At 39.6% G+C, this 15041-nt stretch overlaps 1 protein-coding gene and 1 long non-coding RNA gene across 2 annotated transcripts in view; both read right to left on the bottom strand.

Annotated features, from left to right (window-relative positions):
* The window catches only part of Oxct1 (3-oxoacid CoA-transferase 1), a 133999-nt gene that overhangs the window by 35739 nt on the left and 83219 nt on the right, over nucleotides 1–15041 (bottom strand). The window lies entirely within an intron of this gene.
* Nucleotides 11526–14051, bottom strand: LOC116083760. The gene is made up of 2 exons (XR_004115900.1): nucleotides 13066–14051; nucleotides 11526–11729 (listed from the first exon to the last, which is right to left on the bottom strand). It is a non-coding gene; the product is annotated as an uncharacterized LOC116083760 (long non-coding RNA).

Genomic DNA, 15041 nt, shown 5'->3' with positions numbered 1-15041 from the left:
AGGAGAGGGGCAATGTAAGATGGTTAAATAATAACACTTGTTGAAACACAAATAAAACAGGCCATAACCGATTTTCTTTAGGAACAGTGAAGGTTTTCAATTTGCCTTAGTTTACAATTGTTACAGCAGAATGCACTCCCTTTTTGCATTAACCTTAGCTTTCAACACTCCCCAAAAGAGGGCAACTTTCCTTTCATCGATTTAATTCCATTTCCCAGGTCAAGTGAATTGATCATGTAAATGAACTAGTTACAGGACTGGAAATATAATGACATCCTCTTTTGCTAGGCAGGTAAAATAGCTTAGGCATTGTAAATATCAGTTATCCATCACAGAGTGGCCTTTCCAAAAGCAAAATGCAATAAACTTGACATTTCATTTTAATAAGCACTTGCATTCCTGCTCTTGCGAAGACCTGTTTCATCAGTTACAGCCTGCCCTGGGCTCCTCTGGGTTTAGTCCTCAAGAATCTGAACCTCCTTCCTTGCTAGCCTGTGCCTTTGCAGTGAGCCTGGACTCAGAGAGCTTCCTAGCAGAGGTCTGATTCAAGAGGCACCTTTGGAGCTTACATCCTCAGGCCTTTTACAGTCTGTTCCACCAGCTGCTTGGAACTACGCATTCGAAAGTTTCCATAGCAGAAGCCTTGCCTGGATCCTCCGGCCCCTTTGGGGACTCAAAGGCCCCTTTCTACCATCCTTGCACCCTTAATTTGATCACCAAAGCATCTTAGTACAGTGGTCAAATTAAGGGTTCTCTCTTAGGCCCCAGTAAGGGATTAATACGTTTTTAATATAATGACTCTTACATCCTCCTCAGGGCTCAGTTCTAAGTACATGTTATTTCATAAATATTCAAAATATATTGAATTTGTTGTTTTCTTTTTTCAAAGGAGGAAAATATCATTTAAAAGTTGACCAAGGAAAAAGAGCTTAAGAAACATGATAATTCAGGCTCTGGCCACAAATTAAGGCTCTGCCTCAGACTCATCAGGCACTTTCTCCCATCTCTAGGCATATAGAATTCCTGGCTTTGAACCCCTCAGAGTTCCTGAATGCCCTCCTTTGTTCCTGGGATAGAAAGAAAGAGATCTAAAGCCTTAAAACCATCACGATTTTCTTGCAAATAGTCAAAGAGTAAATTTTATTTTCCCTCGAACTACAAAGAATAAACTTCGTTATAATAGATAGAATTATAGAATGAGAAGCACATACCAACTTTTAAAATATTCCTGATAGTTACACATAATAATTTACAACCACATGCATTTTCTAACTTCACGCCAAATTTCTGAAAATGAAAATTTAGTCTCTACAGAAAATGTTTCTAACACTTTATCACAGAAACTAGAGAGGAAAACCACATGTTTCTTCAAGATACTGTTTATCTCAAAGTGAGCCCAAAGAGAACAAAATTCCTACTGTAAACAAAAAGATGCTTTTAAAAACCATGATCAGTTCCTTCATTCATTTATGAGGTAATCCATAACAAACCATTATGTGGGCTAGAACATGTCCGAAATGTAATAGGCATGATTCTTAAAGAAATCAATTAACTTCAAACATGAAAAGTGAGCTTTGTTCCTGGGATTAACCACAATGAATCTCTCATTTCATAAAAGTGTAAATACCAGTCAGAAGTGCTTCTACAGTGTTCTTATGAAACATCACTCCTGATGAACAAAAACCCCAATACATTTAACATTGACCATCACTGATTATATCAAGGCCAGCAAGCCGACCAGGGGATGGGGAGTTAATATGCACTTGTTCTAAACAATGCTTTTCCTAAGGAACAATGGATGTGTGACCTACTTCCTTTGGTTGCTGGCATTACAAAGGAGGCATATAACAGAGGTTAACTTCTTTGTCACAAAGTCACAGATAGGCTGTCTGATCTATTCTCTGGATTCACAAAATGGGCAGTCAGAGAAAAAAAAACTTTATTTCAAGCTCTGCCCAAAGCTGTAGAGTTTCGGTTTTCATAGAGTCTAATCATAACACAGCAAAGATGAAAATAAACATCACTTGAACTGCCTTATGGATACCTTGTCTGCCTGACCACCTTCAAAGACTTCAGTGGGAGGAACTTGAACACAGGTTTCAGAATAGAGAGATATGCTGTTTCTGCTTAGAATGATGAAGTGCTGTAATAATACAAGTAAGTTCTGGAGCCATTCATTAAACAGAAACAAAAATAGGTGCCAGCACCATATTTAAAATTCTAAGGATTAGTGTTTTTCCCCCACACTGGATCACCAAGGGAGCCTGAATGTGCTAGAATAATATAAAATTGCTCACATATAACCAACTATGACCTACAACCATATAAATCTTTGTACTGGATTCAAGTATACAGACTAATGGTTTGAGAGTGTAGGGAGTAAAAGACCTCAGTCTCTAGCACAGAGCTATTTCAAAGTCTTACATTACTTTAGAAACTCCCTGGATTATCCCTACAAGACAACAGCGAAAAGACAAATAATCATCTTATGTTGCACGTATGCGGATGCAGCTATCTCGTCAGCACCCCATTGGCACGGGGTTTTAAATCAGGACCATGTCTTTTGGAATCTGAAATAGCCAATCTCAGAAATGTTCTTTTCTGATTCCCCCAAAGAGGGTGTGAGAACCTGAACCATGGCAGAGGCACACGTTCCTCACCATCACCTCCCACCACCTGCAAAGCTCTGAAGAGCACATTACAGAATTATTGTAATTACACTGCCATTTCTGACAGTTGGATGGGACATTTACAGTGAGAGGCATGGTGACTGAAAGAACATTACTAAAGAATACATGAAAGCTAGCAACGATGGCATTTTTTTTTATCCACTGCAGAAAGGATAAAAAAAATGGGATAGATGATGATTTAAGAGTTTTTTTTTTTAAGCCCACTAAGAGCAATTATGGAAAAGCATGTTGTAGACACTAAATGTGTCAAATGTTCCTTTGCTCTATTAAGCAAGGAAAGGCTTGGATGAGAGCGGACTAGATCATTTTGAGTCTACATTAATTATGAGTCCTCCTGTTATACCTCAGCTGTTGTCCCGTCTGAGGATGGTGAAGAACCAGCTGGGAGGGGTTAGTTATGAACATTCATGGCAAACTGGCCTCAGGTTACCTTTAGAAAGTCTTGTTTTGATTGCTTACAAACTAAAGCCAGGATATGAGTAAGGTATATAAGTTTTTTAAGATAGGATAGATGACAGGGGTTCTATGTAATTAACAAAGATGATAGACTGAGTGTTAGATCTCTTGAAATTTATAAGTTACAAAATAGCAATAATTGTGTCTGAGATAAAATAGTCTTTTAATTGGGCAGAAAGGGGGGAGTGTTTCGGATAGGCATGGGGTTAATTGTATTTGATGTTAATTCTGTTCTCCTGTGAGGGGCTGTGAACTAGGAATGAGTCAGCACTCAGGTGATTTCATGTAAACTTTCTTTCCACCTTAATTTGTAAATAAAGGCAAGAGCCAGTGATTGGGTGGAGAAAGAGGGGAAGGTGGAGCTGAAGGTTTGAGGGGGAAAGGAGAGAGACAGAGAGAAAGGATGATATGGGGAGGAGGAAGAAGGAAAGTGGAGCAGAAGCATGTGGCCTGGAGAAACCGCAAGTTATAAGGGGTCTCATAGATGGGGAAGATGGTAGTGTAGTGGTAGATCTGCCCAATCTAGGCTCACAGCTTGTATTCATATTAAAAAAAAAAAAAAAAAAGGAAAGAAAGAAGAGAAAGTCTTGTTTTGTTGTTGTTTTAGTTCATGTTTGTTTTGTTTATTTTTTTATTTCAGGTGCAAGGGTTACTTTGTGAAGAGTACTTATTACATGAGAGGTAGGTGTAACTCAGATGACTGAGAACGCCCAATTTCTGGGACTCAGGGAACCATAGGCCTGAGTCCCACTGCATACAGACTCACAGTGTGTGACACCTGAGCTCTCAGAGCTCCAGAAAAGAAGAGTCATGTTTACAGTCATGGTCATAAAAATGACTCGTCTTATTTTTTGAAGTATTAAGAATACAAAAGTCCTGAGTTGATGTGGGAAGGGCCAGGGGTCCTGACGTCATCAGCAATGGCCACTCTTGAAAATCAAACATCCATTTTCTCATTTGTAGACTTTGGAACCAAGTATGTTGCTATAAACTAAAAATGGCTCTTCTTCAAAGCAAGCAGAAGGAAGTAGAAATAAAGATCGTTTCAAATACCAAGACTGGTTCAAAGGATTGCTTTGGGAAATTAGAGGCACAGGCATTCAATGACTAGGTTGAAAATGAGACGTTGTTCTTCTTCTTCAAAACCCTTCGCATAAGGCCACAGGGATTCATACAGGTCTATGAACTGAAAGGTCTAGAAGCAGTGAAAACCGGGACCTCGCAGCAGAGCTAGCACCCACATCTTAGTTCCTAAATGCCACTCTTTCAATATGAGCGACCAGACCACTTGAAGAAATAACAACTGTTCAATGGGATGAGCATCTTCTGCAGCACTCAGTGGAAAATTAAAAAAAAAAAAAAAATGCAAGGGTACCAAAAGGATCCAAGTGCTAGCCAAACTGAAAGAGCTCCCAGCGTGGATACTTAGAGCACATAAAGCAAGAACATATGTACCACGGTATTTTATCCCAAGCCATACTGTGCTCACCAATTCAATACACTTCTGACTTTAAACATCTTGTGTTAATGTAAACCCACAGGGAAGGGTCTTAGCTCCTTAAGAATGACCTCATTCCTCAAAAGACAATTATTGCAAATAATAGCTCCCAACAGTTCCAATGCCCCACCTGTGACATCAGCAGCTCCCACAACCCCCTCTCGGATTTAGTAACTGGCTGGAGCAGGTCACCACATCCTGACTTACTGCTTGCTGTTTGTTATCAAGGATACACCCAAAGACCAGCCATATAAAAGGGATGCCCAGAGCAAGGCATAGCACATGGAGTGCAGAGCCCCTGTGCCAGGTATACCTTCTTCATGGATGTATTCTATATCCCTGTCTACCTCACCATCTAGGGCTTTTGTGAAAGTCTCACTATGTAGGTGTAATTGATTAAATCATTGGTATTGATACCCTGCCCTAGTGTTCTCTCCAGAGGGACAGTTCTATTTAAGTGATATCTCAATCTAATCATGATTCCTTCTCTGGAAAGCCTGAGTCATCTAACCAGCCTAACCTTGGGTATAGTAGAAGAGACTTGCCATCTGTAGTCCTATCAGAAAACTCCAAATGATTTAGAGAGTCTGTATACATTTTTCTTATAATTATACCTTCCCCTCAAAAGGTAGCACTTACTGTCTCTTTTGACTCTGGAAAGGGGTTAGATGCACTGAACTGCTTTTAGAGAATAAGGCAGAAAAAGAGGGCAATAGCATTTAATAGCAAACAACCCTGGAAAACCCAGAAACAATCAATAGAGTGTCATGTGATGTCATTTACATCTACCTATTCAGTATTGTGTCTTTTATCAGCTGAACTTACTTTAAATTGGGCAGGCAGCACATGCCTCTAATCCCAGCATTGTGGAGAAAGGCAGAGGATGGCTGCAAGTTTCAGATCAGCCTCATCCACAAAATGAGTTCCAGATAAGATAGGGTTATATAGTAAGACCCTGCCACTGAACAAAACTAAACCCAACCAAGTTGGACATATCACTGGAGTAACATGATACCTAAAAACATGCCCATATTTCATGTGTAAATCCGTGTAAGCAAGTCTGACTTCTCAGACAGTCTGTCTTATCCTTTTTTTTTTCTGTTAGGACAAAAATTTTCAAAATCCTTCTTGCTTTGTAAGTATAGTGTAATATTGCTATATACAGTCATGGTCCCATGAATAGCTTAAGATTTTTCTCACTCCAGTCTAACTGTAGTTTAGCTCTCATTAATCAACCTTTCTTCTATCCACTACTTACTTTGATGACTATGATTCTACTGTAATATGAGATGAACAATAATAAAAATATCAGACCAACTCTTACTGGGGTCATTCTACAGTGCAGTGGGTCAGTATTTCTGAAGACAGGAAAGGTCATGAAATGAGGAATGATAGAAACTGTCATGGACTAAAGAACACAACAGGATAACCAATGAACATTCCAAGGCATGAGTCTATTAAAATTAAATAAGAAGAAAATGAGAAAATGCAATATAACACCATGAATGGGATCTTGAACAGAAAGGAGACATCAATGGGGGCGCGGAAGACATGGCATCTACACATAGACCATGTCAGAAATGTGTCAATGTATGCTCTTCAGTGCTGACAAATATAGAACAAGCCATGGTAGTGCCTGATTGAAATAATGGGAGCAAACTCTCTGATGCTTTCTTGTAAATCTAGAACTATCTTAATTTTTAAATTTTTTGGGGGTGGTTATATTTTTCAAGTATATATTTTTCTTGAACATTATATCCCTTTTTATATAAATTTTTTGTACCTAATGTGAATGGGTATCTGCTGTGAGCCAAGTACTTAGGTTACTATGATAAAGTTATGGTCACTATTCTTGGCATTATCAACACTCTACGAAGACAAACTGAATCCCGGGTCTTTGAGCCGAGAAATGCTTAAGAGTTCTAGCAAGTTATGCCTTATTATTCTGCTTTAAGTGAGCTCCAATTTTTTAACCCATTGAGCCATTTATTTATTTATTTATTTATTTATTTACATTATTTGTTTATTCCCTTTACAACCCATTATTAGCCCTTCCTCTCCTCCCAGTATCCCCTCACACAAGTCCTAGGCCCTTCCAAGGTCCTAGAGACTGAATCACCAATTAAAGAGTGAGCACAGGCTAGACCTAGGCCCCCTTGCACATATATAGCAGATGAGCAGCTTGGTCTTCATGTCGGTCCCCCAAAAAACTGGAGCAAGGGCTGTTGCTGAGTCTGTTACCTGTTTACTTGTCTGTGGATCCTAAGTGCACCCTAAATGGACTGCTTTTTCTGGCCTCAGTGGGAGAGAATGTGTACAGATTTGATGTGAGGGGAGGAGGGGCTTCATGTGAAAAGGGGAAGGGGGAAAGGGGGAAGGACTTGTGTAAAATTTTCTTAAAAACTAAAATTCCACACATCGTGTGTTCCTGTGGTTCTGTCTATTTTCCATCAAACAGAAAACAAAACAGAAATTCGGTGCTCACATTTTCCCCCTGGGAGGCTCTTCTGATGACTCTTCTGATGGCTTTAGAAAATCTAACTCTAAGAACAAGCACATTTGTGACAGTTAATCTATGCTTTCTGCTAAGATAAGATCTGTTCTCCGGCAATAGCTAGACTTTATTCCTTGGCAGAAGCTAGCATTTAACAACAGAGTGGCTCCCAGCATTCACTGGAGCAGTTCCTCAATAAACATAAACAGATGATTCTGAGAACCACATATATGAGAAACTTACTTTGATGACTATGATTCTACTGTAATATGAGATGAACAATAATCAAAATATCAGACCAACTCTTACTGGGGTCATTCTACAGTGCAGTGGGTCAGTATTTCTGAAGACAGCAAAGGTCATGAAATGAGGAATGAGTTTGAGGTTTTTTTTCTTTTCATTTTTGTAAAAATAAATTGCTATCCAAATTGTTGTCCTTTTAATTAGCTTGTCCCAACGCTGGGCATCTTAAATTCTGAAAAAGCTTTTGTAAACCAAACAGTAATCAAGACCTTCTAAAATAGACTACACTATTATCAGAATTTAAAAAATATATGAGTATAACTGCTGTACAGTGAATAATGGACTGTTTTTCTCTTTTGTCATCCTAATCTATTTTTACTGTTATGATTTATTTTGTTCATATTATACAACATTCAATAATCTTTATTCTACAAGGGTAATTCCCTATTAGAAGGAAATGTTGTAATTATAATCACAAAAGTAAAAAGAAAACAATAAGTAGTACTTGGAGTATTTATATTCCTTTATTAAAAAAGGAAACATATGTGAAAGTGAACTAAGTCACCTAAGGTTCTAAACCAAGTCAGAGGGAAAGATATGGGATGAGATCTCTCCCACTTCCAGAGAAGAAACTGAATCCCCACAGAAGACAAGACGAGGCGCTTCCTCCTTTAAAGAACTCATTAAGTTGGACTTATTGCATTATTTTTCTTTCTTAGTGTTTCTAATCTGTTGGATGGTGTTGATTAATTTAGTTAAGAGGCAGACAGTAAGGCTGGAAATGTCCTACATAGCTTCAGCTTGGACAGTTTCTAAAAATAAAGTTAGCCTCTTCGGGACTCAAATTATAAAACTTTCCAATGTCCTTATGAACAAACCATGCATCTTTCACCAACCTGAAAGCTGTGACTTTGAAAAATTAAATTTCCTCCAAAATAATACCCATGAGAGCAGCCATTCTGTTCAGGGTGGAAACCTGTCACCTGACAAAAATCTGTGGGCACCAGAGTACACTTCTCATATAGTTTGGGGGGGAAAGGAAGACAAAAAAAATTAAGTAACTACTGCTGCTCATTTATAGATTAAGTTTTCCGTTTCTAAGTATTTTAATATGTTGTACATTGCAATAAAATAAACAGACAATAGAAAGCTAAAACATGTCAAAGACTGATTGTATGGAGCCGAAGTTTATGCTTGATGCATGTACAACTGTAACAAAGTTAGGAATCAGGCATAACCACCAAAATCATATTTTAAAAATGGTGTACACATAGCTATATTTGGATAATCTAATATATACTTAATCCTATTCCTTAATAGTTCTCTGTAGCTGAAGGACTGTTAAAAATATTCCAAACACAGAGGCTGAAGACATGGCTCAGGGTTAGGAGTACTGATTGCTCTTCCAGAGGTCCTGAGTTCAGGAAAAAAAAAAAAAACTCTTAGAAATTAATTTTTAAAAAAAATTTAAAAGGAAAAACCTCAAGTATACTGCAAGTTAAAATTCTGAATTATTGCATTAAAGTAAAATCTTTAATCATTACTAATCACTCACAATATTTTAGGTATCATATTAAATAAAGACAAGGTAACTGCATGAGAAGAATCCTACTTAAAGCTAACTTTTTAGACTAATACAACAATATGGCAGCTAATAAGAATTTAGGGAAGGATAAGATCAATAGTAAGCAGTTTTCTTGTGTATTATCAAGCTAGTTGGAAACTTAAATGCAATATCTAGCTCAGAATATTGACATAGATCTATAAAATACTGTAATGAAATGTACGTGTAATGAAAATAAAATGAGATAGGAATAGGCTGAGCAGACCTGGGTGTTCTCGTGTAAGTGACAGGGTACCATGCTTCTAGCCAAGGAGACTATCACAAAACCGTTCTGAGTGAACACATGTAATGCTTAGTGCTCTGGGGCACATCAACAGGACTCTTCCTTTTCCCCCTCCTCATTTACTGTCTTCATCCTAGAAATAGCACTCTGTAAGGTGGAAGACCCTAGGGCTGATGCTCATAATTCCCTCCACGCTACTAATAAAATACATAATACACAGAGAGAAGTAAGTGCTCCAGGCTTGGAGAGCTGGCTCAGAAGTTAAGAGCACTGGTTTCTCTTCAGTGGACCCAGGCTTAATTTCCAGCATCCCCATGAGTACTAGCAACTCCATATAACTCCAGTTCCGGGAAATCTGATGCTCTCTTCTAGCCTCTGCCAGTATCACACACACACACACACACACACACACACACACACACACACACACACACACACACATGGTACACATACAACATCCAGGCCAACACTCACAAAGTAAAAATAAGTAATTTTTTAAATGCCCCAATGAAATCTCCTGAATAAATGTTATTCTCTTCATCACATTAAAAATAAATAATTCGGGTCTAGAAGGTTAAGTAACTTCAGAGATAGATACTTCTCATGAGCTTCAAAGAAGATGGAGGGCTCTGTGCATTGGGAGAACACATTGGATTCATCTTCCTGTAATGCTAAGAGCATCAGCATCAACATCAACATCAGGCTCCAAGGCTGGAAAATGACCTCACATAGTCAAGCAGCTAGGAACCAGTTTTGCAACATGGGTTCAGTCACTTCAATTTTCTACATGCAATACATCTTTCTGTCCCTCTGTAACTGAACATGAGAGGATCGATTCCTTAATTCCTTACTGGCAGGTGGGATAACAGGATTGTGAGCTATATAACAATCCTTATCTTTAAAAAGTCGGTAGGGAATATTTCAGAGACAATGTGGAAATTTCTTAACTAGACGTTTCCATGTTATAAATACTACTTTCTAAAAACTTAAAAGTGTTCATCAAGATGGTCTCTAGTAGGAAAGAATTAAGTAGGAAGTGACAATTTCACCAAGTGGGAATGTCAAATTCAGTGATTTAATAAAATTCAGCATCCAAGAGTCATTAGCCTTTAGCTGCAGGGTCGCATTGCCATCAGCCCTGTGGTTTTGCTCTCTGCTAAGTCATCCCGGTAGAACTATTAGTTGTCATATTACTAATAATGGGTGTCTGGGAGGTCTCATTTATCATTTCCAATGTTTTTCTCCTTTTAAGTGGGCTGTTTAATGAGAAGGGGCTGCTGCAGTCACGGGAATGCATCATTAGCCAAACATATTACTGCAAACATCACAGTCATTGCTTTGCTTCTCTACATAAAAACGAAGAGAGGAGAGGAAGAGGGTGAAAGTGAGAGGGATGGAGGAAGGGAGAGCGGAAAGGGGAACAGACTTGCCTCCACCCCAAGCAGCCTACCTTCTAACACCAGAAGAGACACAAAGTATGCAACCAAATTCTTAAAAGGGCTTTCTATTGAATTTAAGGAAGGAACTTTTTTTTTATTTTAGATATTTTCTTTATTTACATGCGAATTTCTCCATTCCCAGTTTCCCCTACAAAAAACAAAAAAACAAACAAAAACAAACCCCTGTTGCCTCCCCCCTCCCCATGCCTGCCACCCCGCCCTCTCCCACTTTCTGGCCCTGGCATTCCCCTACACTGGAGCACAGAACCTTCACAGGACCGAGGTCCTCTCCTCCAGTACCCAAGTGAAGAGTTGTGATAAATAACTTATAGGGCTGGCATGATGGTTCAGTGGATAAAGTGCCGATCACACAGTGAGAAGGGGCAGTGTTCAGACCCTCAGCATCTACCTAAGGCCACAGTGTGGGAGCCTGTCTATAATCCCTTCCACAGGGAGGCAGTGACAGGGGATACCCAAGGCATGCTGAGTAGCTAGAGCACTGGGAATGAGAAGCTTTGGCTGCAGTGAGAATCCCTGCCTCAGAAAGTAAAGTACAGACAAGGAAGAAAGCCTCGGGCCACTACACTCCCACGCTGTGTAAATTATGAGAGCATCAAGTTTCTAATTGGGCACAGAAAGTGCACACACACACGTATATGTATATGTATATGTATATGTATATATTTCAGTCTGTGCCTCTCAAACATACAATTGAGAAAACTATGAGAGGAAAGCAGGCATCACAATGCGCAGGTCTCCTCTGCCTCAGGAATGTTCATACCACACATCTCCATACGCCCCGTGAGGGCGCCTGTGTCTAGTGCTACACATTACACAGCTCTGCTCTCTGGACGGCTATTTTATGCTTTCCACAACCAGCTCTCCTAGACGATCATCCGCATCTGCATCCCTTCATAAGTCAATAATCTCCTCCAGCTGTTTTCCAAAAATAGGCATCAGGAAGGCACCAGAGCAGACCCAAATGTAGATTTTGTCAGCTGCATATCCTTCCACATTTTCTTAGCTCGTCTGGGGTTTCACCATCACCATGCTGGTCAGGGGCTGAGGAGGAGAGAACTGCCGTTGTCAAGTTTTCCCTTTTTGGATACCCAGAGCAGAGCTATTAAAACTCTGTGTATGTGAGAGCGACACTGCATAGCAAGAAGATATTAAAGGATAAGACAAATAGCATTCGCACCATTTTCTTGTCTTAAAGCCTCAGCGTTTATTATATTCCGACACAGTAATGACGGATGCCAGTGGCTCGGTGCTGGGAGCTCACAACTCGGACAGCCAATGGAAAAATTATTAAGCTTAGCGGAAAGATGAAAGCCAATGAAAAATGATGGAATAAAGCTCACCTTCCCAGTTTCTTGACTGTCTGATTTTGTAATAAAAATGTATCCATACTTTATAAGTCAACCTAGATCCTTGAGACAAATAGCACTAGATTGCTTCCTAAAGCTACACAGGAGGGCAGAATACATCTTATCTAAGAGCGACAAAAGCAAGAAATGTATCTGAAAGCATTTGAAGTTTGGCCCATCCCGTGAATATGAATCTAGGTGGGGCAGGTTCTACTTGTTCCTGGGGCAATGTCTTGCTTGGGTCAGTTCAGTTTTAGGCACATAATCTCTCTTTCATATTGTGTGGCACAGAAGTGTTAAAGAAGATGGACATGAGAGCCAGGTTCATGGGGGAATTAGTGCTTTGTAACCTTCCCGTCACTCACTGATAATGAAAATATATGTTCCAGATCCTATCATTTGTAAGGGGTGTAGCCAGAGCACATACTGATCTCAGAAGGAAACCTTGTGGTCTTTACCACCATGAGTCACACAGGACAACACTGTGCACCACATACAAAGAGGCCAAGAAGGAGTTGTCAGTTAAAAAAAGAAAATGTCAAAGGCAAATGATGCTAGCAACTTCCATGACCAAAAATGTCTGACCAGATCAAAGAACACTTTGCATACTTAGTTTCTCCGCTCACCGGATGTCATTCCACGATGATCCAGACAGAGTTCCCCAGCACCATTCCGACAGGCCCATTCCTTTGGAACGCATGAGTTCCAAAATTATATGAAGAACATGATAGAGCAACATATACTGGTGCTTTCATGATTTGTTGAAATCTTAGGAAGGCATTTTTTTAAAAAAGGATCTACAGTGGAACTTTTTTTTTTTAAATGGCAATGTCTAATTGGCAGTAAAGCTTCCAGTCTCACTGCATGTTAAAGCACAATGACAACAAAGAGCACATGTCTTGACTCTGTTTACTGATGCTCAGGTTCTCTAAAGGGAGGCTGCAGGAAGCTGAACGGGTTCCATACAGAAGCTTTGCACATACCAGACTTTCAAGTCACAGTGTGGATAAACAGAGAAACATGAAGCTCACCATGCATCCTCACTGGGACCACTGCTTCCATTCCTTCCCTGCCAGGATTCCAACTCTTCTACCCAGTCGTCTTCTTAGCTTATCAAAATAATAGTCAATTCACTGGTCACGTACTGAGCCAAGTTCTGTGACATTTACTCTGTATTTCCCTGTTCTTTTACATAGGTCTACAAAGCAGGTATCATTACATCATTCCTACTTTACAGAAAAACCAAAGCAGGCAGCTGATCACATTCTACTGCTCAAAAATGACAGCAGATTTCGACTAGGATTTGTCTCACCATAGGGTCCCTTTTCTCAACTACTAAGTTAGGAGAATCACACTCTAGTCTCAAACTCTCATTTTCATACCAAAACAAGATGCTTTCATGCAAAAAGTTTAAGGTATCAAGTAGTCTGATACCTACTTATTAGACTACTGATACTGATATTGTCAGTGAAAGAACGCAAGGCTTGCTTTTCTAAGTACCTTGTCCTACACCACCTTGGCTTTTTATGAAACTTGCAGATAGGAATACATTCTGATTTCCTATCCTAAAACACACTCTGTTACTTGTCACTGTGACACTCTGGGTGATAGCTGGGACCCCACCCCCCACCACATGATTCCTACAGAGTCTCCAAAAGCTTCTATCACTATACCACCCCTGACTTGGAATAACTCATCTTTTCACAACTCAGGTAGCGAGAGAATCAATAGTCTTCTAAGAATGGTTACTACAGATGGGCCCATGGTATTTTCCTATATGTTTTAATGATGAATGAATGGGTGACAATTATTTAATGTGCTTATTTCCTAACAGTCACAGGCTGGAATCACTCAGGTTGCTATACACCACGTCATTCCCAGGCTATGTCAGAGGTTACTCAAACTAAAAAGCTTGACTGGAAGCAAAATTGGTCTCAGTTTTTTAAGATTATTTTTAATTTTATATATGTGAATGTCCGTATGTATGTATGCCACATGTGCCTGTGGAGACTAGAAGAGGGTGACAGACCCCCTGGAGCTGGAGTTACAGTTGGTTCTGATCCCCCTTGAGTGCTGGGAACCGAACTCAGGTCCTCTGGAACAGCAGCAAGTGTTTTTAACCATAGAGCCATCTCTCCAAACCATGCCTCAATATTTTTTAAAACTTTGAGATGACTCCAATGTGTATTGTGAGAGCCAGAGCTTTAATTACTATTAGACTTCAATATTTCAAGTAGTAGTAGATCAACAAGGCCAATGTAACACAATTTATAACATAGCTATCAATTATGTAAATCCAGCATGTTCAAAAATTTCTTTGAAATAAAATTAAGAGATTTCAAAATAAACTACCGAAGAGCATCAATATTACTTAACGAAAGTCCATTTAGTGCTACAGATAAACACACAGAAAAACTTACACACACACACACCCGTGAGCCAGCAGCCGGTGTGCTCACCCCCAGGAACACATGCCCACTGCTGCCCCCCTCCATGTAATCTCACAGGAACAGCCTTTTCATGCCCAAAATCAAAGGAAAGAAATCCTGCAAGCCTTTTTTCCAGAGCTAATGCGGAGATTTCCTCCTTGATCTGCACCATTAAGTGGAAACCTGCTGCCTTCTGCAAGCGTACTTGAACCACCACAGGCTTTAAATTCCCTAGCAGAAGACAATGTGACTAAGGAGTCATACAACCGATCGAGAAAGGATGTTTAATCACGGTAAAGAGGAAAACCAGAATTAAACTACAATCAACGAAATTTGAAAGATACGATCCTTGTTCTTTCTAGCTATAAATCTTGCTTGCAATAAATGTTTGTCAGTCCTAATATTCATGAGTTTATAGCTGATCCGTGTTCTCAATCTTCCATTCCCCCCCCCCCCCGAAGGAAAATCCCCTGGGACGTTTCTGGCCATTAGTCCCAAGGACACAGTAAACACTAAGCACTTCTTGGGACTGCTAAATTAAATTTGGGCCAAGTATGGTGGCTCATATCTGTGGTCCA

The sequence above is a fragment of the Mastomys coucha genome, unplaced genomic scaffold (genome assembly GCF_008632895.1).
Source record: "Mastomys coucha isolate ucsf_1 unplaced genomic scaffold, UCSF_Mcou_1 pScaffold8, whole genome shotgun sequence".
NCBI lineage: Eukaryota > Metazoa > Chordata > Mammalia > Rodentia > Muridae > Mastomys > Mastomys coucha.
This window is presented reverse-complemented; position numbering and strand designations above follow the sequence as displayed.